Here is a 15284-nt window from a genome sequence, read left to right as displayed (position 1 = left end):
GAAGTTGGGAGGCAGGAGATTTGTAATATTATACTTTATAATCCTTTTTTTTTGTAAAAGCTGCATTCATAACTGAGATTGCTCACACTGTTTCTAATGTACAGCTGCTAATTCTGAAATAAGCACAACATCTTAAACAGTCACTTGTGAGGCAGCGGGCTTAACTGAAGAAAATCTCACAATCTTCAATCTTTTGATGTTTAAAAACCGAAATAATTTCTTTATGAAAGGAATAGTATTTTCTTGCCAGCATGGGTCCAGTCAATTTGAGCAGAGACCATCAAAGTGAGACTGTCTAATATGAATGGTGTAGATCACAACTTTGTGTGAAAAAACATGTGTTGAGCAATATGGGTGATTGGTGGCTTGCGTTACATCACTCCTGATTTTTATTTCCATTGACATCACCCCCAACTCCCCATTCTTTTTTCAAACACCTCATTCAAACCTTTACCAATAACAGACAAACTTGTGTTACAAACTTGCGCTGCATTTTTGAACCTTTTATGGAATGAGTGCATCAGTGGCAGGTCCAGGATTTACTCTCCACCCCAATTACCCTTGAGAAGTTGGTGGTGAGCCATCTTTCTGACAATTGAGTGACTTGCTGGACTATTTAAGAGGGCCGGCATGGTGGCACAGTGGTTAGCACTGTTGCCTCACAGTGCCAGGGACCCAGGTTCGATTCCAGCCTTGGTGACTGGGTGGAGTTTGCATGTTCTCCCCATGTCTAAATGGGTTTCCTCCGGGTGCTCCGGTTTCCTCCCACAGTCAAAAGATGCGCAGATTAGGTGGACTGGCCATGAGAAATGTACAGTGTTATGGAGACAAGGCAAAGGGGTGGGCGTGGGTGGGATGCTCTCTCGCAGAGACAGTGCAGACTCCATGGGCCAGATAGCCTCTTTCTGCACTGTAGGCATTCTAAGGGCAATTAAGAGTCAATCATATTGCCATGAGTCTCGAGTCACATGTAGGTCAGAGTAGTTAAGGGCAGCAGAATTTATTCCCCAAAGGGCATCAGTGAAGCAAATGGGACTTCACAACAATCCAGTAATTAAATGAACAGCATTATTGATACTTGCTTTTGATTCTAAATTTATTTAATTAACTGATTTTAAATTCCCAAGTTGCTGTGGTGGGATTTGAACTCAAACTGACAGATCATTCACCCATATCTCTAGATTACTCGCCCTGTAATATAACCACAATGCCACCGTACTGAGCATGGATGTTTGTGCCTCTCATCTGTGATAGATATTCCATCAGGACAAGTGGAAAGTCTTTTCAGAACTAGTAGCCTCAATAGCATAGTACACAAGTTGCGAGGACATTGTGACAATTCAAGAGATCAACTAATTTAATCAGCGGCACTGGAAGAGAATCAGAAATAACACTGTGTTACATAGATAAGGATCTTTTACAAGGAGCACTAAAGTATTTAGTGAGTGATGAACCATGATGGGACAGGTGAAAAATATTCAGAGTTTGGCACTGATGGAAATTGAGGAAAGTTTATTGTTTGAATCAAGATTTAAAGCATTGCTTTAATTGCTATGCCTGTATCAATAATCCGAACAATGAAAGAATGGGAATGGATGGGAAAGAGACTGATGTATTGTACAATCGATTCCCCATGTACTTGCCAAAAGTTCCTGTTTATAAAGGTAAAGGTTACTACTTCCGTAATTGTACAGAGATCCTGTTAATTCAGCAACAAAAGGTTACTCGCTGTGCAACTGTGGAAGCATTTTATTTATTCAGCAGGGTAAAGGCTACTTGTAAATAATTATATTCCATTCATGATTATTCATTGGGCTTAAGGCCTATTGCTGGGATATTGCAGCAGGAGACTTACCATGTACCTCACATCTGAAAATATAACATTGAAGTGTTCAGCGTTGACACTGAGGACAAACAGTGTTACATTATCATTATTATACCTCACTTCACTGAGCTCAAAACTATAAACAAAATGATCTGTGGTGACATGAAAAATATCTATTTTATACTCATTCTTTTCTTGTGCAAGATTGCAGAAGGAAGTTGTCTTTGAGCGTCAAATATTTTCAAGTGTTCTCAGGCATAATTTAGGCAGACACTTCAGCACGGCACTGAATCAGTGCTGCACTGTCAGTGGTGCTGCATTTTAGGAACAGTGTTAAAGCAAGCCTATCAGATCTGGTGGACATAAAAAGTCCGAGGACTGCAAGTTGTTCCAATCTGGTCAATGAGTCTGCCTTAAGAAAAATATGAACCAGTTGTTCATCTAAATTTTGTTTGGAGACCATGTTTAGAAAATTGGCTGCCCCATTTGCCTACATAACAATGGCAACTATGTTCACCAACAAATTACTGGTCGCAAAGTACTTGGGGATCTCCTTAGGACATAACAGTTGAAATGTAATTCCAAGTTCTTTTCTCATTTTTAATTCTTACTTCTGTTTGCTTCTCACTTGTTCACAGAACCCCTACAGTGCAGAAGGAGGCCATTTGGCCCATCGAGTCTGCACTGACCACAATCCCCACCCAGGCCATATCCCCATAACCCCATGCATTTACCCTAGCTAGGCCCCCTGACACTAAGGGGCAATTTAGCATTGCCAATCCACCTAACCCGCATAACTTTGGAGAGCAACTTGTGTTGCTTTCGGATCAAAAGCAGGCTAAACTCAAATGAAACAAAAGAAAAGATTTGCATTTAAATGGTGGATCCCAGGATGCTCAGTCTGTGGATTACCTTTGATATTCAGTCACTGTTTTAATGCCGGAAAAACAATTTTGCATCAATTCGCATGCAGCAAGGTTGTACGGACATCAGTATGATAATGACCAAACAATCTATTTTTGGTATAGACCTGAAGCGACTGCCACAATTATTTTGTGAATACATCCATGCAGTAGGGCTTAGATCCAAAACCTCTGGAGTCAGATATAAGTGCGCTACTCACAGCACCACACCTACTAATTTTACTTTCCTTAATAGATTGGCTAATTCAGGCCAAACACATAGATTTGGATGACACAGTGGCACAGTGGTTAGCACTGCTGCCTCACAGTGCCAGAGACCCGGGTTCTATTTCAGCCTTGGGTGACTGTGTGGAGTTTTCACGTTCTCCTCATGTCTGCGTGGGTTTCCTCCAGGTGCTCCGGTTTCCTCCCAGAATCTAAAGATGTACATGTTCGGTGGATTGGCCATGCTAAATTGCCCCTTAGTGTCCCAAAATGTGTAGGTTAGCTGGATTAGTTACAGTAAATGTGTGGGTTTAAGGAGATAAGGTTGGGAAGAGGGCCTGGGTAAGATATTCTGTCAGAGAGTCAGTGTAGACTCAAAATAGCCTCCTTCTGCACTGGAGGGATTCTACGATTCCATGATTTTCAACCAAGCAATGTTCTTGTGCTTTAGCTTTCTCTGCAGGAAGCTCCAGAATATAATCTAATGATATTAAGAGAATACAGAAATGATCAAATAAAGATGGCAGCTTTTGGCATTTTCAGTGCTGGTTACCCAATATATCATTATTTCAAAATGTTTGGATTTGGGCAAGCGAGTTTGGTTTAACCTAAAATCCAGAATGTCTAATTATAAGGAGCAGAACAGCTAAGTCAGCAAAATGCACAGCTCACACGGAAAGGGAGCCAACAGCTGAATATTCTCATTCAGTGAAAGTCACAGAACACATGGAACTAAAGTCAAACAATCTGTTGTGAAGTGCTGAAAGAAAGGAAGTGGGTAAATGTACAGAAAGAACAACTAAGACTGGAGCGAAAACACTTTTAAAAAAACACAGAAGAGAGTTTTAGAAACATCTGAATATATCAAACGTTTCTTGGTACTCCTTGTATCTGCATTTAAGTGACATTGTCATCAATGTGCATTCCACTCTCTCTGTCATCTTGAATGACATTTGCTTGCTTAGCCAAATTCTTTCTTTTTACTTGTGGATAATGCTGGCAAAGTGATTACGTTTTAACCCATGGGGAGGTAACGGGGGGCAGCTCAAGTATTATTTGCCACTGGGGGAGATATTTGCAGACTTGCACAGAATTTCCAAGTTATAGGCAGCACATGGGCTGTGCAGATAGCAATCCATGTGGTGATTTCCACTGATATCATGGTAGGAATGGGGGTGCAAGAACAAGTTTCTTCTGCTCTGTGTTGAAGGTACTGCCACAATGATGTTAAGTAGGGGAATGCAGAATTTCAACACAGATTGACAGTATATTTCCAAGTCAGGATGATGTATAACTTGAAGGCAAATGTCAAAGCAATAATATTCCCATGACTTTGCCACACTTAGAATCATAGAATCATAGAAACCCTACAGTGCAGAAGGAGGCCATTCGGCCCATCGAGTCTGCACCGACCACAATCCCACCCAGGCCCTACCCCCACATATTTACCCACTAACCAACGCATCTCAGGACTCTAAGGGGTAATTTTTAACCTGGCCAATCAACCTAACCCGCACATCTTTGGACTGTGGGAGGAAACCGGAGCACCCGGAGGAAACCCACGCAGACACGAGGAGAATGTGCAAACTCCACACAGACAGTGACCTGAGCTGGGAATCGAACCCGGGACCCTGGAGCTGTGAAGCAGCAGTACTAACCACTGTGCTACCGTGCCGCCACTTGTCCGAATCAAGGTTCCATCTCAGTGCATTGTTTACATAGTATTTCCTGGAGCCAACATGTGCCAATGATGGAAGGAATAATTTAGAAGAGTGAGAGGGGATTGCATAGAAACTTATAACATTCTAACAGGGTTAGACAGGGTAGATTCAGAAAGAATGTTCCCGATGGTGGGGGAGTCCAGAACTAGGGGTCATAGTTTGAGGATAAGCGGTAAAGAACTGAGGTGAGGAAAAATTTCTTCACCCAGAGAGTGGTGAATGTGTGGAATTCACTACCACAAAATGTAGTTGAGGCCCAAACATTGCATGATTTCAAAAATAAATTAGATATAGCTCTTGGGGCTAAAGGGATCAAGGGATATGGGGGTAACGGGGGGGATCAGGATATTGAATTTGATGATCAGTCATGATCAAAATGAATGGCGGAGCAGGCTTGAAGGGCTGAATGGCTTTTAGTTTCTATGTTTCTATGAATGGCTATTGAGATCAGTGATAAGAATTGCTGTTCTCAATGGTGTTGAGTTCTTAAACATTGCTGACCATGCACTCATTCAGGTGCACTCCTGACTTGAGCCTTGTATGGGGTGGAGAGGATTTGAGCACTCCAGAAATATGCCACTCATTGCAGAGTATGCAATGACAACTTAAATTTATATCGCACCTTTAACATAATGAAACGTCCCAAGGAATATTGATTAAACACAATATAACACTGAGCTAAAATAAAGAGATATTAGATCAGTTGACTAAAAACTTGGCCAAAGAGGCAGGTTTTAATGAGCACTTTAAAGGAGGAAAGTGAGATAGAGAGCTGGAGAGCTGTAGCAAGGCAATTCCAAAGTTCGTGGCCAAGGCATCTGCCGTCAATAGTGCAGCAATTAAAATCAGGGGTGCTCAAGAGACCAGATAAAGGTGGATATCTTGGACGGTTATTGGGCTGGAAGAGATGACATCAGGGACACCAGGCATTCTTCTCCTGCTCTTCTTCAAAGTAATCCTTTGGGGTCTTTTACAGCCATCAGAGCAAGCAGTTGGTCTTCAGTTTAATGTTTTATCCAAAGGTGGCACCTCCAACAGTGCACAGCTCCCAAAGTACTGCATCGGAGTGTCAGCCTTGATTTTTGAGCTCAAGCCCTGCTGTCAGATTTGAACCCAGAACCTTGTGGTTCAGAGGCAAGGGTGCTACAACAAAGCCTGAGCTGACACAGCTAAGGAGGACGGAGTCAGTTTCTAGGGGATAGAGTTGGGAGCAGGGACCCAAAAATAGCTTCAGTCTACGCAATAGTTAATTGTGGGAAATGTCTTTGCGTAGACGTGGTGGCAAGGTAGAGCTGGGTGCCATTAGTTTCGATTGAAAACTAATGCTATCCTTTCAGATGAAACAGCTGAGGTTACAGCTTGTAATTGAGAAATAGGAGAGGGTTAAGAATAGATCTATTGGTGGCACCAGAGGTAACGGTGCGGGAGCAAAAAGAGTAGTGGCAAAAGTGATACTTTGGAGATGATTAGACAGATAACAATCGAACCAAGTAAGACTAGTCCCATCCAGTTGGATAAAAGCAAAATACCGCGGATGCTGGAATCTGAAGCAAAAACAGAAAATGCTGGAAAATCTCAGCAGGCCTGACAGCGTCTGTGGAGAAAGAATAGAGCCAACGTTTCGAGTCTGGATGACCCTTCGTCAGAGCTCAGAGGAAAGAAAATCAGAAGAGATTTATACTATTGGGGTGGTGGTGGTGGGGGGGGAGGGGGCGGGGGGGGGGGTTGTAATTGGACAAAGGAAATGTTAATGTGTCCAATTCTGAAAATCAGAAAATCAGAATTGGACACATTAACATTTCCTTTGTCCAATTACAACTCCCCCTCCCCCCCCCCCCCACTACCACCCCAATAGTATAAATCTCTTCTGATTTTCTTTGCTCTGAGGTCTGACGAAAGGTCATCCATACACGAATTGTTGGCTCTATTCTCTCTCCACAGATGCTGCCAGACCTGCTGAGATTTTCCAGCACTTTCTGTTTCCATCCAGTTGGATGACAGTGGAGAGGCATGGGAGGCGAGTGTTGTTTAAGTGTGTTAAAGGCTGCAGAAAGGTTTAGAAGGATGATGCCTTTGTCACAGTAGCATATGATGTGATTTGTTATTTGGGTATAGCGTCTGTGCTGATCTCACAGCCGTGCTGTTGATGTAATCATTCCAGCTAAATTTCTGTCAATTGTGACCCTGGCGACATTGATAATGAGGCACTCAGTGATCACTGTGCTGTTGAATGTCAAGGGGAGGTGGCTGCAACTATATTGACTGAAATAATCATTGCCTGGCACTTGCATGGCATGAGTGTCACCTTCCAGTTTACAGGGCAAGCCTGGGTATTGGCTGCATCTTGCTGGAGGCTGTCCCATTCTCAGAGGAGTTATGTGCAGTTAAACATTGCAAAATTGTCAGCAAATACTTCCAACTTGATCACAGAGAAAAGTCATTGATAAATTAGCTTAAGATTGCTGGGCTGAGAATACCTCCTTGAGGAACACTTGCAGCCCTGCCCAGGGACTATATTGATGGATATTAATTGCATATCTGTTAGGTGTTTAAATGTATTCAGATGATGGACATTAATTAGTTACTCCCCTGTGCTCAAATATACACACATGAGAGCAGATACTGTGGTTGTTGGATTGGAGTTGCATTATATATGTATACCTCTGTAAATAAAATCTTCTAAGTGTCTCCAATTCTTTCCTTCACTGACTGGCTACCTGAGTTCCACCAATTAGCTTCTGACAATCACAATAAACTTCCTTTGTGTCAGATGTGACTCTGCCATTGTAAGATTTTTCCACTGCAATTATTTTTTTTCTAGGGCTCTTCAATTTCGCAGTCAAATGCTGTTCCGATGTCGAGGGTCGCTAAAACCATCTGTCCACCAGCATTCAGATGCCTGGATTAAGATTTAAACGTTCTGATATTTTGATTCTGGCCAAACCAGACTTGAGCATCGGTGATAATTTATTTGTGGGCAGGTTATGAGTGAGTGGATATTGCATAATGGCATAAACGATTAATCATTCCGTTACCTCACTGATGGTTGGGCAATAACTAACAGGTTCAATCTGCTTGTTTTTTTTTGGGGGGGGGGGCGGGGGGGAGGACATGTCCGGACATATTTCCAAATTGTCACTGGCATTGCTGCACTTGGTTAGGGGAGTAGCCAGTTCTGATACACAGCTCACCAGCACTAAGACTGCGGCCGTTTAAGATCAATCAGCTACATTGTACCCAATGTGCTAAACTGCTTCTTAATGCCATCGGGAGTGAACCAAAATTGATCGGAAGCTGCCGGTGTTGATATTGGGAATTTCGAGGAGCCGCGTGAAATTATCCATTTAGTAATTTTGGCTGAAGACATCTGTAGACACGTCAGCCTGTCTCTTGCATTGATATCCCAGGCTCCGAATGTTAGTGATCATGTCTCTCATACTCCTATTAATTGCTTCATTACCCACTATTATTTTTGACTGGATGCGATACAGTTACAGAGCTTTGTTATTTTTCAACAGCAGTTGGAATGCATTGATATCAGCCAACTTCATGATACAGTTTTTCCATCCGCTGCCTCAAAAACAGAAGTCCTCAGTCACGTTGCAAGCAATCACATCTGATGCATTCACTGCCTCGTATCAACGTGCTGATCCAGACATTTGTGGGAAATAAACCAGCAGCGTGTTCAATCCAAGATGGTGCAATCTGGTAACATATAAATCTAGACATAGCAGATGAAGCTACGAAAGCATGTTATAGAGCCAAAGATGTTGGTAGAGATGAAACAATTGGCAACTGCATTTTCAGACAATGGAAATAAATCACCAGGTTGCCTGGCTCTAGTCAGTATGTAGATTTCTGATCAAAAATGCCTGCATGGAGACATTGCATGTGGACCAGATCAGTCTCACCTCTGATGGTTTATCTCCTGCAAATATTCTGTTGACACTCACTAAGTTTACACACTAAATGTGGCAATTCAAGGTAGCAGACCTTTGTGCCCATAGAAGATTATCCCAAGTGTAATTCACTGTCTGGAGGGGGAAAAAAAGTGGGGGCTTGCAGGAGAAAAACATTTAGTTCAGACATGCTGCTCTACCAAAACCACGAGGGGAATTTCACAGTAACTCCATTGCTGTGTTAATGTAAGCCTTACTTGTGACTAATAAATAAGCTTTAACTTTAACTTTAGGGGTAGAGAAAGCGTGGTGCTTTACGTCACAGTATATGTTAAAAGTTGAAGAAAATTAAGATTTAAAAAAATGAAACGAGGATTAAATCAAGGGGATAAAAGGGGATTGAGAAGCGAAGCTGCCTGAAGTGGTGCTTTGATATGCAAATTAGCATACCAGTGGGAGAACAAGTGTTTACAGGTGTGACTAGAGAGAAAGCAATGTGACTCCAAAGTGGAGGGATAAGCAATTTGCTAGAAGCCAGGTCCACATGATGGGTAAAGTCAAAGGGAAAATAGCAGGATAACTGGAGAAAGGAACACAGTCGAAGCAGCTACCATCGCAGCCACAGCCAGCTGCAGAAAGCAGCCTCACCCAAAAACATGTTATTGCTAAAAGGCTGCTGTTTAAAATCCAAAGCTCAAACAGAAAAGGTTATTGTTTCACTGAAATTGAAGACAGCTTTCCAAGCATGGACAAACCTGTGGGTGTTAACGAATCTGCTGGATTTAGCTCATAGAGAATAATATTGGAGGTTGTTTGGGAAGAAGTGGCATCTTAGAATTCAAGAAACGTAGGTAGTTGGGAACAAGGGGTAACTAACTCCATGGGACACTGTGTGTGCATAGCCATCAGCGTAGTTAAGTGTACTGTTGTAGAGTGTTATAATCCTTCTTGTTATGTGTTTTCTTTGAAGTTAATAAATATTCTTTATTACTTGATCACAAAATGACTGGACTCTTTCTCCCTGGTTTGTATCACCTTTCTCACAGTATATCAAATTGAAAATATACACCACTAAGAGATGCTGTTCCAAGTTACCCTTCTGGGCATTGGGACATCCTTGCATTTAACATCAGCAAGGTTCTTAACGTATAGTTAAACTGTACCAACATCTGGATTTGTGAAAACATCTGTTTTCAAAGGGAAGGGTTAAGTTTGTTGTGTGCTTGTGTGTGTTAACGTGTGTGTGCATGTGTGGATGGGCCATAATGGTTTGCAAACCATCCAGATCCCCATACCATGAGTTAAAATCTTCCAAACCCAGTTGAAGTGTTCAAAAGGCCAACACACACTCAGGCAATGGGCATAACTGCTGCGATAAATAGTAAAGGCCATATTTGGGTCCAAATGATGGCAACAGTTAAAACAGTGTTGAGCATGCATGCACCAAGGCTGCAACAGGTAACACCTGACCACCATTTTAATTAAAAGCTAAAATATTGCAGATGCTGGAAATATGAAACAATGGCTTCTGTGCCTTTACACCCCTATTAGCACCTTCTTTAATCTTTAACATTACTATGAACATTCCGTTTGTCTTGTTCCCATGACATCTTTGTCAGATGTCTCCTAGCTCCCAACTACACCTGACCACCTGCTCAGCCCCCCTACTAAACTGTATAAAACCCATCACATTTCTGCCTCCCTTTAGTTCTGAAGAAGTCATCGGGATTCGAAAAAACATCAACTGTTTCTCTCTCCACATCTGCTGCTGGACTTACTGAGCTTTTCCAGCATTTTCTGTTTCCCTTTCACCATTTTAATTACCCACTCAGCTGGGGGTAGGGGAGCGAGGAGCAGGTTTTAAATCTAAATTATATTGTCCATTATTGTCAAGTGGGCCTGTATTCGCTTGAATTTAGAAGGATGAGAGGAGATTTGATGGAAATGTATAAAACTCTACATCTAGTCTATCCAGCCCTGCTAAAGAGAATGTTTTCCCTGGTTGGGGAACCTCGAACCAGGGGACACAGTCTCAGGATATGGATGGGCCATTTAGGACTGAGATGAGGACACATTTCTTTACTCAGAGGTTAGTGAACCTATGGAAATCTTTACCGCAGAAGGCTGTGGAGGCCAAGTCACTGAATGGATTCAAGAAAGAAATAGGCATTTTTTAAAAAGATCTTAATGGCATGGGGAGAATGTGGAAATATGGCATTGAGATAAAGGATCAGCCATCAGATAAAGCTCGGCACAACATCGTGGGCCGAAGGGCCTGTTCTGTGCTGTACTGTTCTATGTTCTATGTTCTATAATCACATTGAATGATGGAACAGGCTTGAAGGGCCGAATGGCCGACTCCTGCTCCTATTTTCTGTTTCTATCAGGAGAGAAATGTTGAGAGTCTCCATTTTAATATGATGATGCCTCTAGGCCAGAACCTGGGTTTAAGAATAGAATCTTACAAATGCAAGTAAGTCACACTGTCTGTCAAACAGTGTCACAGAGAAACAGAATGAATCGTGGTTAAATCCTGAAGCAACAAATATTCCGTGTTTGTATCTGTGTGCGATGAAGGCGCGGTTACCGCACAGATGTCATGGTGTGGCAGCAAATAGCTCACGGTTTTAAATCCAAAATGAAGTGGAGTGGCGATTATTGTCTCACCGGAGCCATCGCCAAGCTTCATACTTTGATTAAGGGATACTCTGGAGGGAGCCAGAGCCTTGTGTTTCAGTTAAAGGGGTTTGATTAAATCAGATGGCAAAGCATAACAAAAAAAAGATTTAATTTCTCTTCCTGCCTTCCTCTTTTCATTATCCAGCACGCTGCCCAATTGTGCAGTTGAGGCACGGGGGATGGGGGTGTGGGAGAGGGAATAATGGCACGTCTCCTGTGCCAAGACCTCTGTCAGTGTGCTGTGTAAACAAGCACTAATGAAAAGCTGCAGAGGACGAAGGCACAGCTCATTTCCTTCTCGCCCTTCCTGAGGGGAAACATCTCCAGCCCGTCCTGTCTCACTTTCTGGACAATCCTCTTTAAGATTGCAGCTTGCTGGGATGAGAAGGTGAGAAAGATCCCTCGTGGACCACAACTGAGACAAGTCTCCGGAATGACAACGATTCAGACTTCATCTCCCTTCACAGTCAGAGCCGATCTCCAAAACAACAAATTGACTTTCCTTTTTACAAGCTAGCAGGTGTAGGATAAAAAAGTGTGCGGAAACATTACAGAACAGTCGCTAAGACAGCGTAACAAGCTGGTTTCTGATCACTGAAATCAGCACCGGTAAAACAATGTTATTTGCACAATGGCATACTGACTGATCCATGTCCCATGAAGCTCATAACGCTTTATTATCTAATCTGCCAGAGTTCTACCGAGTGATACGGGATGTATTACGAGTTAATGTATTACAGATTATTAAACCCATCAATATAGAATTTAAAATTGGATGAGTTCTGCTGTGCATGACCGAAAAGGATGCTAATTAGTGCTAATTGTACAAGAACCGCTCATTGAAGGACCTGCTGCTCAAGTCAGCAAAGCGACCCTTTGCCAAGTTTCAGACCCAAACTGTCAGGTCTCCATTAAGCTGCCAGCAAAATAAAAGCAGCACAAATAGTTTTCTACCTGGTAAAAGCAATTGCAAATCACTTTATTTAAAAAAAATCGAACAGGGGAGTACTTTATCACAGCAAGTATACTGACACTACCACTCTCTTCCTCAGACAATCCTTCCTCATTGCATTGGTTCCTAGGAATTGTAATTGCTACAGCACCTTTGCAGCCTGATCGCACTGGAGATTGTGGATTTGTGCCAGGACCCGGCCTCACCCATGCAGATCAGGAGAGAGTGGCACTGACCTAAAGTCAGACACTTCTCTGCAGGGAGGAGAAATTTCTCAAGCTGCTCCCTAACACCTGCTTTCAGACAAATAATCTTGACATCAATACACACACACACACACAAACGCACACACAGCCACACACCAAATCCTGCAATCTCCCTCCTGCCCATTGATTCAGCAAATGATTCTGCCAGAAACAGGTCATTCTGAAAGAGAGGAAGACAGGAAAAACAACTGTTACAAAAAATAATTGCCTTGTGTAATTGAGGGGACTGGTGAATCTTGCCAGCGTCTGGTCGCTTCTGCTTGTTTAATTCACAGTGGGCGATGGTCTCCATTTATGCAAGGCTTTGATCATTTATATACACCACTTGCAAAGAAATCTTAAAAGATCTTCCTCCAATTGGAGTCACTCACCCACCAGTAACAGTATTGCCACGCAAAGGGATACAACTTTTTTTTAACCACTTTTGATGGTCTGGAATGCGCTGCCTGGGAGGGTGGTAGAGGCGGGTTGCCTCACATCCTCATGGGCAACATTGTGGCACACGGGCAGCATGGTGGCACAGTGGTTAGCAGTGCTGCCTCTCAGCGCCAGGGACCCGGGTTCAATTCCTGGCGTGAGTCTCTGTCTGTGTGGAGTTTGCATGTTCTCCCCGTGTCTGCGTGGGTTTCCTCCGGGTGCTCCAATTTTCTCCCACATTCTGAAAGACGTGCTGGTTAAGTGCATTGACCTGAACAGGCGACTAGGGGAATTTTGCAGTAACTTAGATTGCAGTATTAATGTAAGCCTTACTTGTGACTAATAAATTAACTTTAACTTTTTAACTTTATCCTTTAAAAAGTACCTGGATGAGCACTTGGCACATTATAACATTCAGGGCTATGGGCCAAGTTCTGGCAGATGGGATTAGGTGGGAGGTCAGATATTTCTAATGTATCGGTGCAGACTCGATGGGCCGAAGGGCCTCTTCTGTGCTGTATGATTCTATGATTCTATGAACTCCTTTTTATTGTGTCTCCTGCAATAACAGTTCAGAAAATAAGCATCTTGTCTGTGCGGTTGGGCTTTAAGAATGGATGGTTTTCAGCGCAGAGTTGTCAACACAAAGCCACGACAAATTCTGCTTGAAAATGATTTGAAATCCTCTCCATTATTTTGCTGGAGGCTCCCAGAGTGCAGTCATGTGTTTTTACAGATCATGTGAATGTTTTACCTAATGTATTTTAAAGCATCTGCAAATACATTATTTAAACTATCAGTTGATGTCCTGTGGACTTGTACAAAGAGAATCAGGACTAAGAGTTAAGCTTTTAAGGACAGGAGATGATCAGGTTAGTGTGCAGAGTGACAAAATAGTAGGTGATGGCTTTGTGTCTTTTATTCATTTTCGAGTCCTCTGACCTAACGCCTTCCTCCTTGTGTTATGAGCTCTGTGCCTCTTTCTCTGAACATGTGTTTCAGCTGAGAAAGCTTTGCTTGATGTGTGGATGTTCCTAATCCTTGTGTCATTAAGACTTGGATCAGGAGGAATTTCTTCTCTCGGTGGTTTTGTTGTCTTTGGAATTCCCTTCCCCAAAGAGCAGTAGAGGTTGGTTCACTGAATTGTATTCAACGTTGAGTTATATTCAAGGTTGAGCCTGTATTTATTGGAGATTAGAAGAATGAGAGTTGATAAGAACAAAGGACAAAGAAAAATACAGCACAGAAACAGGCCCTTCGGCCCTCCAAGCCTGTGCCGATTATGATGCCTTAATTAAACTAAAAAAAAACCTTCTGCTCTTACTCGGTCTGTATTCCTCTATTCCCTCCCTATTCATGTACCCAAAAAGATGCCTCTTAAATGTTGCTAATGTGCCTGCTTCTACCTGGCAGCATGCTCCAGGCACCCACCACTCTCTGCACGAAAAACTTACACCACACATCTCCCTTAAACTTTCCCCCTCACACCTTGAACCTGTGTCCCCTTGTAATTGAAACTTTCACCCTGGGAAAAAGCTTCAGAATATCCATCCTATGACTCTCATCCCATGACTCTCAGCCTCCCCCTTTCCAGTGAAAACAATCCTAATTGATTGAACCTCTCCTCATGGCCAACACCCTTGAGACCAGGCAACATCCTGGTGAACCTTCTTTGCACTCTCTCCAAAGCTTTCACATCTTTCTAGCAGTGTGATGACCAGAACTGCACGCAATACTCCAAATGCGGCCTAACCAAGGTTTTATATAACTGCAACATGATTTTCCAACTCTTGTACTCAATACACTGGCCAATGAAGGCAAGCATGCCATGTGCCTTCTTAATCACCTTGACCACCTGTGTTGCCACTTTTAGGGAACTGTGGAATTACACACCCAGATCCCTCTCTATGTTATTGCTCCTAAGGGTTCTGCCATTTCCAATATAATTCACGCCTAAATTTGATCCTCCAAAATGCATCACCTCGCAGTTGTCCAGATTAAACTCCATCTGCCATTTCTGTGCCCTGTGATCTTACTGAAACATTTAAGATTCTGAGGGGCTTTGACAAGGTAGATGCTGAGAGGATGTTCTCCCTCATGGGAAAATCTAGAACTAGGGAACACGGTTTCAAAATAAGAGGTCTCCCATTTGAGATGAAAAAAGGGGGAATTTCTTCTCTTAGAGGACTGTTAATCCATGGAATCCTCTTCAACAGGGAGGCTGGGTCACTGAATATATCCCAGGATGTAATCAAAAGATTTTGATTGACAAGGGAGTCAAGAGTTATGATGGGGTGATGGGTGGTGTGATTAGGTAGGATATTGGAGTTAAGGCCACAATCCAATCAGTCAGGAATTTAGTGAATGGAGGGGTAGATGCGAGGGACCAAATGGCCTG

At 42.7% G+C, this 15284-nt stretch overlaps 1 protein-coding gene across 1 annotated transcript in view; it reads right to left on the bottom strand.

The window, feature by feature from the left end:
- LOC144505046 (teneurin-2-like) overlaps positions 1-15284 on the bottom strand; it is a 2673959-nt gene that overhangs the window by 957343 nt on the left and 1701332 nt on the right. The window lies entirely within an intron of this gene.

Source organism: Mustelus asterias, chromosome 16 (assembly GCF_964213995.1).
Source record: "Mustelus asterias chromosome 16, sMusAst1.hap1.1, whole genome shotgun sequence".
Taxonomy (NCBI): Eukaryota; Metazoa; Chordata; class Chondrichthyes; order Carcharhiniformes; family Triakidae; genus Mustelus; species Mustelus asterias.
Note: the sequence above shows the minus strand (reverse complement) of the source record. Positions and strands in the feature narration are given on the sequence as shown.